Genomic DNA, 15,739 nt, shown 5'->3' with positions numbered 1-15,739 from the left:
TTTTGGTTTGACCCCAGATGACTTTTAAAATGTTTATATCACAGAAAAAGCTCCAAATTATCTGCCTTTGGTGCAAAAATGCAATTTTTTGTCATTAAATTTGAAATATCTTTTTTAACTCATCGCTGACCTATATTTTTTATTATTGTTTTCAAATAAGCTGTACATAAACTAAATAATTGTAAAATTTAAGCGATTTCTTATATTAGGTTATTTTTTTATTTCGAAATTACCTCAATTTCGCCTATTAGTTCAACAGAAAAAAAGGACATTAACGAAAATGTATGCTTCTTCTGGAGGCAGATTGTGAGCTTAAATGAACGGTGACCCCATTTTTTTATTTCATTTTTCTTTAAAGTATATGATAAAGTTTATTTATAAAAATATATAGCGAAATCCTATACTAGAAAAAAAAATTGATTTATACCCAGAAGCCCCCTTAACAGAAAACGTGTAAATTGTTGTAAGTTTATCATTTTCTAAAAATATATTCAAGACACACTTTTCCTCCTTTGAACCCCAACTCTAATTCTATTTCCGTTTTTCTTAAAATATTGGATAACCTTTGACTTCTACTTATAAATGTATTATAGATGTGGAAATGATAAACTTATCCGATGACAAATACGGGTCATCAATAAGCCATAAGTCGTATGTAGGTTGTACAGTAATATTTATATAGAATAGCAAACAATTGCATGCAGACTAAACGGAAACACAGATTTTTTTCATTGACTGTAACAGACCAACTTCGATGACAGGTATGCTATATACTGAAGTTGTTAATTCTGTATTATCCTTAAATGATATAATAGTAAACAACAGTACGTTTGCATAATTGATATCTTCTAATAATGTCCTTATTCAAATTTCAGCTTTAGTTTCATGTGTGCATAATAACGTATAGTGTAAATATGTTCTTGATGGCATTTTAAAATTTCGGCATTTTCTTAATGAATTTCAAACAAAATATTATCGATCTAAAATATTTATATATGTATATTTGTTAACTGTAAAGCTGAAACGCTAGGTTCTCTTTATTAAATAAAATAACGGCCCTCCTAACATGTGTTAATGGTCAGCTTCGAAGTACAAAACAAATCTGGTAAGAATCAACGGTATGTTTTTCTTGTTATGTTTGATGTTCATTTTACATGTAACATGGGTAATCATCATATTTGAAACATTTGTTTACCTCTTTAATGCACGGTATAACAATTCATGTAAACACGCCTATTCGTGTTAACATAATGATTGCGCATTGTATGAACAAACTAATTCATAGTTAAGATACCCCGCCTGACAGTAATATGGACTTTGTTTTGTTTTCACTTTAGTGTCAATATTAAAGGATTTTTATGTAACGGTCATATATTTGTGAGTTTTAGCTAGCTCTTAAATCAAGATTAATTCGTCATTTTTTTTACTTAAGGAAATGTATGTACCTAGTCAATTGCAAGAATATAACAGTTGGTTGCCATTCACTTGAATTGTTTCAGATTTGGAGTTTAATCAATTGATAATGAATTGTCTGGTTGATTCTTCCTTAAAGTTTATATTTTTGTTATTTCAGTTTTTATTGCAGAATTTAAAAATTCCAGGCACGATAATATTTATATACCCCTTTATTCCAAATGATTACAAATAGACCAAACAATCCAAGTGTAGGTTCTGCAAATAAGGTTAACCAGCTATGAGGAATAAACATGTGGACATCCACTGAGAAGAGATGGTTGTTGACATGGGCCAGTTGTATATCCAAGGAAAATATCCTTCAACGAACACAAAATGAGGTGTTGTAATAGGTCTTCAACCTCCTTTCATGCATCATTATGGTTGACGTATTCTATATGTCTGTGTGTATAGCGTTCACCCAGCTCTGCGACACAAACGTCAAATCCCACCCCTCGACATTTGTTTTACTGCCAAATGTGAGTAGTCAAGACGACCGTATATCTATACCGAGGTCAGTTTAATAATATCATGAATCATGTCAGTATATATGTTTTAACTTCTTGTTTGAATTATTGTTTTCTATATATGATAATGAGTTTATTTCTATGATGTGTATTGATCCATTTTTAATATCTTTTATGGAACAAAGTTTTACTGAATATTCTATTCTGAATTCTAACTATATATATAGAGGAAAAAATATTTTGAGGCCAGAACTGTATGGATTTCAATCGACAACAAATATTACTCCTTAAAAAGACAGTTGTATTAGCCAGTCTTTTTTATTGCCTTTTCTAATTTGTAAGTAAACACAATTGATCATTTTGAATCGATCATAAGATTGCTGACATTTCGTTGTTAATTTTTATATTATTCCATCAGTCTTTATTCGAAAACCATGCAATCTATCCATTTGTACTATTTGTACATTTAAAATGTTTCTGTAAGAATTATTTATATATACATATACATATATACAACTCGTCTAAACATCAACCCAACAATGTTAGATCTGTAAATTTGCTTTCGCAAATTCTTGGTTCTTCCCTCGCCGGGATTCGAACCCATGCTACTGTGATATCGTGACACCAAATCGCCTACACTGCAGCCGTCCCGCTAGACCAAACGACCACCTGGGCTCTTAATAAAGAGCTTTCGCTGGCCATGTGTTACCTTTCCACGTCATTTTAATCTAGTGGCGTACTACAGTACATGATATATAAGGCATGAAGATGTTATTGTTACAGATCAGCTAAATTATCTATAGTAAAGGATCCTACAAATTAATGTAAGATATAGTCACAGAAAATAATTATATTCATAAGTACGTCTGAGTCAGTGACAACTCTACAACAGATGTATCCATCGGATCGCCATCAATGATGGTGATACATGGCTGTGTACATAATGTATATACAACTCGTCTAAACATCAACCCAACAATGTTAGATCTGTAAATTTGCTTTCGCAAATGTTTGGTTCTTCCCTCCCCGGGATTCGAACCCATGCTACTGTGATATCGTGACACCAAATCGCCTGAACTGCAGCCGTCCCGCTAGACCACACGACCACCTGGGCTCTCAATAAAAGAGCTTTCGCTGGCCATGTGTTACCTTTCCACGTCAGTTTTAATCTAGCGGCGTACTTCAGTACATGATATATAAAGCATGAAGATGTTATTGTTACAGATCAGCTAAATTATCTATAGTAAAGGATCCTACAAATTAATGTAAGATACAGTCACAGAAAATAATTATATTCATAAGTACGTCTGAGTCAGTGACAACACTACAACAGATGTATCCATCGGATCGCCATCAATGATGGTGATACATGGCTGTGTACATAATGTATATACAACTCGTCTGAACATCAACCCAACAATGTTAGATCTGTAAATTTGCTTTCGCAAATTTTTGGTTCTTCCCTCGCCGGGATTCGAACCCATGCTACTGTGATATCGTGACACCAAATCGCCTGCACTGCAGCCGTCCCGCTAGACCACACGACCACCTGGGCTCTCAATAAAAGAGCTTTCGCTGGCCATGTGTTACCTTTCCACGTCAGTTTTAATCTAGCGGCGTACTACAGTACATGATATATAAGGCATGAAGATGTTATTGTTACAGATCAGCTAAATTATCTATAGTAAAGGATCCTACAAATTCATGTAAGATACAGTCACAGAAAATAATTATATTCATAAGTACGTCTGAGTCAGTGACAACTCTACAACAGATGTATCCATCGGATCGCCATCAATGATGGTGATACATGGCTGTGTACATAATGTATATACAACTCGTCTAAACATCAACCCAACAATGTTAGATCTGTAAATTTGCGAAATTGGTTCTTCCCTCGCCGGGATTCGAACCCATGCTACTGTGATATCGTGACACCAAATCGCCTGCACTGCAGCCGTCCCGCTAGACCACACGATCACCTGGGCTCTTAATAAAAGAGCTTTCGCTGGCCATGTGTTACCTTTCCACGTCAGTTTTAATCTAGCGGCGTACTACAGTACATGATATATAAGGCATGAAGATGTTATTGTTACAGATCAGCTAAATTATCTATAGTAAAGGATCCTACAAATTAATGTAAGATACAGTCACAGAAAATAATTATATTCATAAGTACGTCTGAGTCAGTGACAACACTACAACAGATGTATCCATCGGATCGCCATCAATGATGGTGATACATGGCTGTGTACATAATGTATATACAACTCGTCTGAACATCAACCCAACAATGTTAGATCTGTAAATTTGCTTTCGCAAATTTTTGGTTCTTCCCTCGCCGGGATTCGAACCCATGCTACTGTGATATCGTGACACCAAATCGCCTGCACTGCAGCCGTCCCGCTAGACCACACGACCACCTGGGCTCTCAATAAAAGAGCTTTCGCTGGCCATGTGTTACCTTTCCACGTCAGTTTTAATCTAGCGGCGTACTACAGTACATGATATATAAGGCATGAAGATGTTATTGTTACAGATCAGCTAAATTATCTATAGTAAAGGATCCTACAAATTCATGTAAGATACAGTCACAGAAAATAATTATATTCATAAGTACGTCTGAGTCAGTGACAACTCTACAACAGATGTATCCATCGGATCGCCATCAATGATGGTGATACATGGCTGTGTACATAATGTATATACAACTCGTCTAAACATCAACCCAACAATGTTAGATCTGTAAATTTGCGAAATTGGTTCTTCCCTCGCCGGGATTCGAACCCATGCTACTGTGATATCGTGACACCAAATCGCCTGCACTGCAGCCGTCCCGCTAGACCACACGATCACCTGGGCTCTTAATAAAAGAGCTTTCGCTGGCCATGTGTTACCTTTCCACGTCAGTTTTAATCTAGCGGCGTACTACAGTACATGATATATAAGGCATGAAGATGTTATTGTTACAGATCAGCTAAATTATCTATAGTAAAGGATCCTACAAATTAATGTAAGATACAGTCACAGAAAATAATTATATTCATAAGTACGTCTGAGTCAGTGACAACTCTACAACAGATGTATCCATCGGATCGCCATTAATGATGGTGATACATGGCTGTGTACATAATGTATATACAACTCGTCTAAACATCAACCCAACAATGTTAGATCTGTAAATTTGCTTTCGCAAATTTTTGGTTCTTCCCTCGCCGGGATTCGAACCCATGCTTCTGTGATATCGTGACACCAAATCGCCTGCACTGCAGACGTCCCGCTAGACCACACAACCACCTGGGCTCTCAATAAAAGAGCTTTCGCTGGCCATGTGTTACCTTTCCACGTCAGTTTTATTCTAGCGGCGTACTACAGTACACGATATATAAGGCATGAAGATGTTATTGTTACAGATCAGCTGAATTATCTATAGTAAAGGATCCTACAAATTAATGTAAGATACAGTCACAGAAAATAATTATATTCATAAGTACGTCTGAGTCAGTGACAACTCTACAACAGATGTATCCATCCGATCGCCATCAATGATGGTGATACATGGCTGTGTACATAATGTATATACAACTCGTCTAAACATCAACCCAACAATGTTAGATCTGTAAATTTGCTTTCGCAAATTTTTGGTTCTTCCCTCGCCGGGATTCGAACCCATGCTACTGTGATATCGTGACACCAAATCGCCTGCACTGCAGCCGTCCCGCTAGACCACACGACCACCTGGGCTCTCAGTAAAAGAGCTTTCGCTGGCCATGTGTTACCTTTCCACGTCAGTTTTAATGTAGCGGCGTACTACAGTACATGATATATAAGGCATGAAGATGTTATTGTTACAGATCAGCTAAATTATCTATAGTAAAGGATCCTACAAATTAATAGGATACAGTCACAGAAAATAATTATATATATATATATATAAGGCCTTCCAAATATCGTTTCGATCCCTAACATCACTGAAGAGACATTTATTGTCGAAATCCGGATCTGGTGTACTGAAAATACTGACACCTCATGTTTGTGGCATAACATCTTGGCCACAAGTTTATTGTTTTTTGTTTAGTATTATTAATTTTTAAGATCCATTTTGTTACATCTCTTGATCAATTTTATTTGGCAATCGCCAATGGCAGTGAGCAGGGTTAAAGAACATCAGTTGTTCGACCTGTTAGTCAAATGCGTTTTGTTTAAATATACTTTTTCATTTTTTGGGTCTTTTGGAACATGTTGTTTGTGCTGTTTTTAGACTCTTTTACAACGAAATTTTGGTTAACATGCACACGTATAAAAATTGCGGTTTTTATCCGACGCAATCATAGATTTGAACGTAGTTTTCAATTTAGACTCGTTATATATATAACATATAAAAAGTACCTCCATTTTTAGATAAACTCTTGAATTTTAAGAGTCAATGTAGAATGAACAGATCATATAAACCGGAGGGGAAATATGATAAATGCCCAAACAAAAAATATAAACGAGTCTAAATTGAAAATTACGTTCAAACCTATGATTGCGTTGGATAAAAACCGCAATTTTTATAAGTGTGAATGTCAAACAAATTTCGTTGTAGAAGGGTCTAAAAACAGCACAAACAACATTTTCCAGAAGACCAAAAAAGTGAAAAAGTATACTTAAACAAAACGCATTTGACTAACAGGTCGAACAACTGATGTTCTTTAACCCTGCTGACTGCAGTTGGCGATTACTAAATAAAATTGATCACAAGATGTAACAAAATGGATCTTAATATAAATTTAATACTAGACAGAAAACAATTTTGTTAACTTGTGGCCATGATGTTGTGCCACAAACATACGGTGTCAATATTTCTTTAGTTCACCAGATCCGGATTTCTATATATATATAAACAACTCGTCTAAACATCAACCCAACAATGTTAGATCTGTAAATTTGATTCGCAAATTTTTGGTTCTTCCCTCGCCGGGATTCGAACCCATGCTACTGTGATATCGTGACACCAAATCGCCTGCACTGCAGCCGTCCCGCTAGACCACACGACCACCTGGGCTCTAGCCCAATATATATATATATATTGTAAAAAAATACCTATTTTTAAATGTTGATGGGATGAAGCCTATCGAAAGAAGATGTAACGTTACTTTATCATATTGTTCCAATCAAAATTAAAGCCCGTGCACTTTTAATAACGAACAATTCCGGAACGTCACACACCTCTTTAACGACGATGCCAATGAAATCGATTAAACTGGAACTGTTAACTTGCTACATATTTTAATAATTATTTCATGAATACATATCTATCTGCACATGTGATTTTTTTTACACCTATATATATAAACAAGTCTTAAATGAAAACTACGTTCAAACCTATAATTGCGTTGGATGAAAATCGCAATTTTTATACGTGTGCATGTAAAACAAATTTCATTGTAGAAGGGTATAAAGCAGCACAAACAACATTTTCGAAAGATCAAAAAATGAAAAAGTATATTTAAACAAAACGCATTTGACTAACAGGTCGACCAACTGATGTTCTTAAACCGTGCTGACTGCCATTGGCGATTGCCAAATAAAATTGATCACACGGTGTAGCAAAATTGATTGTAATATAAATTTAATACTAAACAGAAAACCGAATAAACTTTTGGTCAAGATGTTATGCAACAACATAAGGTGTCAATATTTTTTTGTACACCAGATCAGGATTTTGACAATATATGTCTCCGTTGATGTTAGGGATCGAAACGGTATTTGGAAGGCCATATACTTTACACTCAATTTAAGATAGACTCTTGAATTAATTTAAAGAGTCAATATAGGATGAACGGATCATGTAAACCGGAGGGAAAATTTGATACAAGCCCAAACGAAAAAATATAAACATATCTAAATTGAAAACTATATATTATATAATTAGAATTTCGTATTACCCTTATACTTCATCATAAGATAAAATAGATTTTAAGAAGTCAATAAAGTCAACTTTTAAATGGTTTGGTGGGTACTCTCACACGTTCTATCTACCCTACCGGAGCATATGAGCAAGGAGTTGTTGTTGGCGCATGGTTCGTTTTGCACCTTTTAGTGTCTTTGTCGTACTTTCTATAGACTGATGATTGTTTTTGGATTCCATTCCAAGCTTTTTTTTGGCTTGGCGTTGACAGTTTATAATTTTCTTTTGAGTTTGACCATCCCTTTAGTATATTCTTCCTTTCTTTTCAAATTCTTAAAATCAATTTGTCATTGCAATCAACATACCGATAGAAAAAGCCCATTCATTTTTAAGGCAAATTTACATCCCTCAACTCAACCACATTGCAGGTAAATTGCAATAAAAGTTTTATGTTAAAATTAGATTTAATTCCTTATCACATATATAATTTTATAATAGATTTTTTTATTTTAGACACGGTAACACAAACCATATCATTAGCACTGTATCGTCATGTGCTTCTAACCATAGTTGGATCAGAGAATCAGGTTAAAACAACAAGGCTTATGAATGCAGCCAGGGATAATATGACAAGCAACGCGCATATAAACTTTATTACAAGTGGAAGTTATGGAGAAGGGCTAGAGATGAGGGGAAGTGATTTGGATCTATTGTATGTATCTAAAAGCATAGAGGTTTATGAAAACTTTAGACCAGCTTTAAATACAAATGTTATATATTTGTCAATGGAAAGAGATGATGTAAAACCGTGTTTCACTCAGTTGCTAGTGGATCAAACGGATCCCCAAGTTTTAAGTGAACTCCTCGAGGAATTCAATGGGAAACATTATGTTTCAAGCTTATTATTTAAAAAAGAGGGCTTACATGAAGGTAATATAGATCATGCAGTTCATCATATTCATGGCCCATGCATATCGGACAAAAACAATAATTATGACCATGCCTTGTGCTTACATTGTAAAACATGGATATCGCAAGCATCACAGTGGATAACGAGATCAAGTACCTCATAGCCAAGTTATAATGTTAAACAACGTATTTTAAAACACGGAGTTATCTTTGTACCCATTGGAGTTAAGGAATCGCCTAAAGAGGATATAAAATGGCGAATTTTTTTTTCTGTTGGTGAAAAATTTCTTATAAGTACTTTTAAACACACACAATTAATATGTTATGCTCTTCTGAAAATTATATTGAAAGATATTATAGTAACCTACACCGAATGTGAAGATTTTCTCTGTTCATATTTCTTGAAAACAATTATTTTCTGGATATCAGAAGAATTACCACAATCAATTTGGAAACCAGAAAATCTTATACCTTGTTTTATGCGATGTTTTAGCAGACTTATATATTCGGTTGAGTATTCAGTTTGTTTACACTACTTTATACCAGAGAACAACATGTTTGAAAACAAAATAGAGGGACGCGCTCGTGAAAAACTGTTAGAGAAACTTTATAACCTGTATAGTTACGGATGGCGATGCTTGTTATTTTCAGATCAAATATCAAATATTCAAGCAATGATGATGAATCATATCGAACCACATGCATTACATACTATCGGGGTGACAAAAATACTATATTCAGCATTATCGTTTAAGGCACATGACGTCAGTTCTGTTGAACCTGACACTAGTACATACAAAAGAGGAATACACCAGATAGTTTTCTGTGACAAATCATCACTCAAATACTTATCTACATACTACTTGTCATTGTTTTGTAGAAAATATGCACAGGTTTATTCACTGAACAGTACTATAAAATGTAATAAACACCTTTACAAACAATATAATTCATGTAATTGCCTTCTACTACAGAATATCTATCATGACGCTGTATCGGGATGGCTGATGTTAGCTTCGTTTTTCTATAAGTTTAAACAGTATAGTATTGCGTTACACATCACTGCATATTCTTTATCAAAGTGTAATTTCGAAAAATTATATCGCTGCATGGATATATTGAATATTCGTGACAGATTGTACGATATGCAGTTAGTCAAACGAAAAAGTATTGTTAAAATGTGGAAAACAATGCTTGTAGATGCTCTGAAATTTGAGAGAAACTCTTTGTTAATGTCAAATAAACTAAAAATGGAAGTAGGAAACGGAGCATATCGTATTTCCTCTATAGTTTATGCATATTTTCTAAATATTCTATGTCATTTTCATCTCAATAATGTCAGACAATGTCAGGATTGCCTACACACTTTACAAATTATTATAGCTGAAAACTATTGTATTGAGAACATTCCATTATTTCAATCTACAGCCAACAAAATCCTTGGTATTGCTTTACAGATTTTAGGACACAAAGAATCCGCCTGACATGCATTTATACAGGCAGCTCAAATAGAGCTGAATCAAAAATATAACACGTCTGTAAAGAGACTCAAACTAAGGAACTCATTGTAATATTTGTGCATTCAGTTGAACAATTGGTAAAAGACTGTCAAACTGTCAAACTTATTTCATAGAAATGAATTTCGATTAAATGATTTTTTGTTTGGTTTTCTAGATCTGTGTGTTTCTTCCAATACATATCTGAAAACTAGAAAACCTGTTTTAGCGAGAAATACGAAAATGCTGATTGTTGAAACCAATTTTAAATTGTATATATATTTTTTCGGAAAAATAAGCAAAATTTTATTGATAACATTTATAACTTTTCACAAAAAAAAAAATGCTTTTGTTCTGGTACTAGAGAAGATAATAGTGTCAGGTGAAAGGAGAAGATTGAGGTATGAAAGGAAAGAGGAGGGGGGTTACTCTCCTTATTCCCTTTTTGCCTTTTGTAGTTAATCTGTTTAAAAAAAAACAAAAAATTTTAATATGATTATATGACTTTCCAAAAAAGATGAGGAAAAGCCTTTAATGAATATTTTGCAAAGCAAAATGCAGGAAGTTAATGCATTCACAAGTGAAAGTAATCCGCCCTTTTACTACCATAATGATGCAATTTGCTAACATTAACATATGCTGCAGTGGAGTTGTCTTTCTTTTAACCAGCATGTGTGTATACAAGTTTTATTTGTTTGTTCTTTCAGATATTTAAATTCCCTCAAGGTGGTATAGGAGTCTAAATAAAAAAAATGATAGAATTTGTTTATACTTTGCCAAAACGTAGTAGATGTTGCTATATGTTCAAAAATATACTAAAATGATAGGTCATAGCAAATTATCTCAAGCTACATGTTGTGACAACATGACACTTTTTGTATGGATTATACAAGAAATAGCATCTTTTCATTTATAGAAGCTAAACTAAATGATAGAGTTGTACAATAGAATACGAGAAGATAGATTTGAGAAAAAGCTTGAGATTATCAAAAGGAAAAATAGGATCCCTGTGCGGTTTTTCCGGTTAAGATACAAAATAGCAAAATTCCATGTACATTCCTTCAGAAAATGCACTATTCTAAAAGAGTTACCTCCCTTAAAATGACAATTTGAAAATATCAAAAATTAAGCAGACATAATCAACATTTGTAAAAATATTAATATTTATAAGTTATATTCTTAAAAATGTGTTCTTTAAAATGCATTGACATTAGTTATCTACATTTAATACTGCATCTTATTTTGCTAGCTTGAACCTTTGAATCTCTGGGTTTTTTTACAATCCAGGACGGCGAAAGACACCCATACCACCGTAAGTAAATGTTTCTTAAGATTAATCTTTGAATCAAATAACCCTCAAGATAATTGTTTCATTGGGTTGGGTTAGCAATGCATTCTAGGCATAATCTTTCATCATTTGTCTACAGAGGCATTGTCTCTTTTAGATATTGATTTGCTGGTAATTGAGTTATAATGATATGTGTTTACATGTAAGTTTAAAACAGTGTATACAATCTTTTTGTGTCAATCATGTCTTAGCCGTTAAAGTTTCTAATATGAGTTTTAAATGCAAACTATCAAATACCAAGATACAGTTTTGCATACTGAAATTTTTTGGCAAAACATCGTTTTGGGACATTGCATAACTATGATTTACTGGTGATTGAATGTGAATTTATGTAATGTTTTAAGTCCTGAGACTATTATATTGCATTCTAACATAACAATTAAATGTTGATTTATTTTAAGAAAGTTTACCCAATTTTATAGAAAAATTTTCAAGTTTTACAGGAAATTTTTCAAGTTTTACATGGATTGATTTAAAGGCTTTATTTCAGGATGTGATAGTTTTCACAATGATGTCTTCGGATTAAAAGATTTGAATATGAGTTTGCTAAGGATTGTATTTTGTAAAAATAGCTGTTTTACTAACCATGCCTCTCTTCGTGAGACATCAATGATTTTTATATAGTTTTCTTGTTATAACCTAGTGGGTCCCAGATATGATCGTTATGCTTCATCTCGTAGCGACACAACATGAACATGGCCTATATACTGAGCAAAAAAAGTTAAGCAACACTTTTTTTCTTTCTTTCTGTAAAAAAAGTATTTAAACATCTTTGATAAAATCCTTAGTTTTACCTGTAATTTAAAACAGTCGTGCTTTTTTCGTGGTGATTGATTTTGCGCCATTATAGATTTGCACGTGTAGTTAATGTTTTACCTTCTGAACCTGTACTTTTAAAACGATATTAAAAATTTCTTTTTCACTAACGACCAGAAACACACCATTGGTAAAAAAAAACCACATACACCTTTGACAAATTTTGTGGGGCGTCAACCAGGCCTCCCCGAAAATGACAATCAGAAGCTCTTGGAATGGTTGATGTCGGAATGACATCGTGGCTCGATTTAATGAGTATAAGGCAACATTATATAGACTAACAAACAGATAACCAAAATTGCAATTGCACAGGATAGGTCGATATCTCGTAGACCAAAAAACTATTGTCCAGAGAGGAGCGCAATCTTCGCTTTACGTCAACACGTGACAATTGTTTTTCCGGCCACAAAAGTAGTGCATTGACTAAGGGCAGCTGCTGGGGTGCCCGCCAATCCTTCATTGGTACACTTAGGGCATGGCTGAGAAATTGATTTTGAATAACATTATACTCATTTCCGCATTTTGACCTTCCCGCGATCCATACAAAGATAATCCCCATGAATGTGAGTGATAAACATTCATATGCATGTTGCTTCTGAAATGTCATAATTCCACTTTGTTATTATTAAAATTATATGTTGATATGCACATTTTTGTTGCTAAACCTTTTTGGCTCAGTATATATAAAAAATCATAGATAACGTTCAAGTATTTAAAAAGAAACTGCATATTAGTATTAGTTCGTACTCTTAGATTTTCGATGTATATAAGTGTTGAAATATGCTGCACAGCCCTATGTTTTAACCTTGTGAAAATATAGTACTACATAATAACTTCCCATGCTATGACATATTTATTAACGAAACTTCATAATAAAAATGACACAGATTTAACCATAAAGGGAGTTCCCATGGGTAATTGCATTGTCTATATTTAAAAAAAATGCAATCTATAAACATATACAACAATAGAACGAGCTTATAAAGTGATAAAACATTCATTTATTTGAACTGTTCATTGTAATTCTTAATTATTTGAGGGGTGCCCTTCTTATTTGCATAGTGGGTTGTCCGCTCATTACATTTGTGTTGGACCTGATAACTAGACATTGGGTTGTCTGTTACACCATCATCATTATTGGTACAATGATCGTAGACTAATTGATCTGTATGAGAAAGTTTTTAGTTTAAACTCAATCTATGTTTAGACCTGCCCTAAGTCAGGAATCTGGTGTACAGGAGTTGTCGTTTGTTTGTGTAATCGAGTATTTCTCGTTTCTCATTTCTTTTCATAAAGATTAGATCGTTGGTTTTCCAGTTTGAATGGTTTTACATGACAACACATATTATATGGCAAACTAAATATTATGAAATAATCACAAATGGTTTACCAACTCGCATTTGCAAACTCAAATTAATTTAACTGTTAAAAAAAATCTTTGAATTTTTGAAAAACTATGGCTTTTCTACCTCAGGAATAGAGTACTTTAATTAGCTGTATTTGGCAAAATTTTTGGTCCACAATGCTCTTCAACTTTGTACTTTATTTGGCCTTTTAATCATTTTGTTATTCGAGCGTCACTGATGAGTCTTTTTTAGACGAAAGGCGCGTCTGGCGTAAATGTAAAATTTTGAGCCTGGTTTCTAGGATGTGTTTTCTCGTGTATAGCTCTCGATGTTCACAATGTTAATATATCAAGGTCAAACTTTGTAGTATTATAATGACTTCTTATAAACGAATGTCTGATTTAGTATGTCATTGCATACTTGTTATAAACAGTATATTACATTATCAATGCAATCGAGAAATAAGTAAGAAAACTTTAATTTGAGGTTGATGTTTCCGCCAAAACTATGAAAAATAAAAACATGCGCGTATAAAAAAATACAGGTAATGTAATAGTATTACCAATGGCTGCTGAACGTTTAAACTTGTTACCACAATAATACTTTACTATTACCTTTTTTAAAAGCAACGTAGTTAATTTTGAAAAAAAACAATTTGGCAAACCTTGCAATCTCTTAATGTTTTTGAAAAGTATATATATAGAACTATATCTATAGTTGAAACTTAAATGATAACTGTGTAAACAATCCATGCGTAGTGTTCTTTCTTAAAATGAAAAAAAAGTAGAAATATAGTTTCAGCGAATGACCAAATAAATGACTTAGGTTACCGATAAGGAAAAAAAATATTTTGCCTTAAAGTTTTAATGACATGTCATGTTTATGTAGGGAATATGTAGTTTTTTCATAGATTTTGTCAATTATTTAAACTTAAAATGTAGTGAGTATAGTTTTATAATCATGTGCAATTATATTTGTTATGAGTGTGTTCTTATTAATGTAAAACGTCAGATTCAAAAGTGTTTAATGTTTAATGTCCATTGGTTTGAATAAAACTTGTTCTGCAACTGACTTTGAAGAATTTGAATTATACTGATTCAGTAGTCTGCGACAATGCAAACTATAAGTATGAAGCTTTGTATTTCTTATCTAACTTTAATAGTTAAATGGATGCATGTAAAGACCGTCTCAACGACAAGTGATTTAATTTGACTATAAATTCTATAATTTCAGATTCTGATATATATTGACAATGTTCTGTTACTTGAAAATGAAGATTCCAACGAGTGCTTATATCGCAAACATACAATTGAACTGGGGTCTATTTCATATGTTGTTACTTTTCACGATATTGAAGAAAAAAAGTTATAATGAATAAATGATTTCAACTTTAATAGACAGTCGTTACATTATATTTAATCAGTTGTTGACATATCTTTATATACTGTACAGGATTAAATGAGCTTGATTGAAACAAACAAAAAATCGTGAAAGGAGGATATATATTTCCATAGCTACAATACACAATAGTATTTCAAATCCTTGTTTTATATTAAATTATTTAAAAAAAAAACTGTTCACAAATAAGATATTGTATCGAAACACCACTCTGAAAATGTTTTCCATTCTACTGCCATGATAAATAGTACTCTGAATGAACTTGCGAATTCAAATATATCACAACGAACTCATTTACAACAGTCGCCTTACAGAATTGTTACGTATTCCATCTGGACACATATGCATTTCATTTGACAGAATGAATCCTTGTCGGGCGTTATACCAAAACTATTGTAGGCTTTCTTATTAGTTTTTAGTGGATTAGAACTACCTGTCAACTAACTGCGAGTACTCTCAGATATGTACCTAGTGCCTTTGTGTTGTTCTGATTTACAAATACTCGGTCACGTCCAATTGTATTTTTGTCCATCTGATGAGTTAAGCCGTTTTCAACTGATTTTATAGTTCGTGTTTATGTTGTACTTTTATACCATCGTTCCAGGTTAGAAGAG

At 33.3% G+C, this 15,739-nt stretch overlaps 1 long non-coding RNA gene across 2 annotated transcripts; it reads left to right on the top strand.

The window, feature by feature from the left end:
- The first annotated feature begins 628 nt into the window (after window positions 1-628).
- LOC143042272 (uncharacterized) lies at window positions 629-15,115 on the top strand. Of its 2 annotated transcripts, none has more exons than XR_012967927.1 (3): window positions 629-761; window positions 11,467-11,529; window positions 14,961-15,115. It is a non-coding gene; the product is annotated as an uncharacterized LOC143042272 (long non-coding RNA). The 2 variants fall into 2 exon arrangements; XR_012967928.1 differs by having other exon boundaries at window positions 631-761; window positions 8,326-11,529.
- Window positions 15,116-15,739: the final 624 nt, after the last annotated feature.

This window comes from Mytilus galloprovincialis, chromosome 8, assembly GCF_965363235.1.
Source record: "Mytilus galloprovincialis chromosome 8, xbMytGall1.hap1.1, whole genome shotgun sequence".
Lineage (NCBI taxonomy): Eukaryota > Metazoa > Mollusca > Bivalvia > Mytilida > Mytilidae > Mytilus > Mytilus galloprovincialis.
This window is presented reverse-complemented; position numbering and strand designations above follow the sequence as displayed.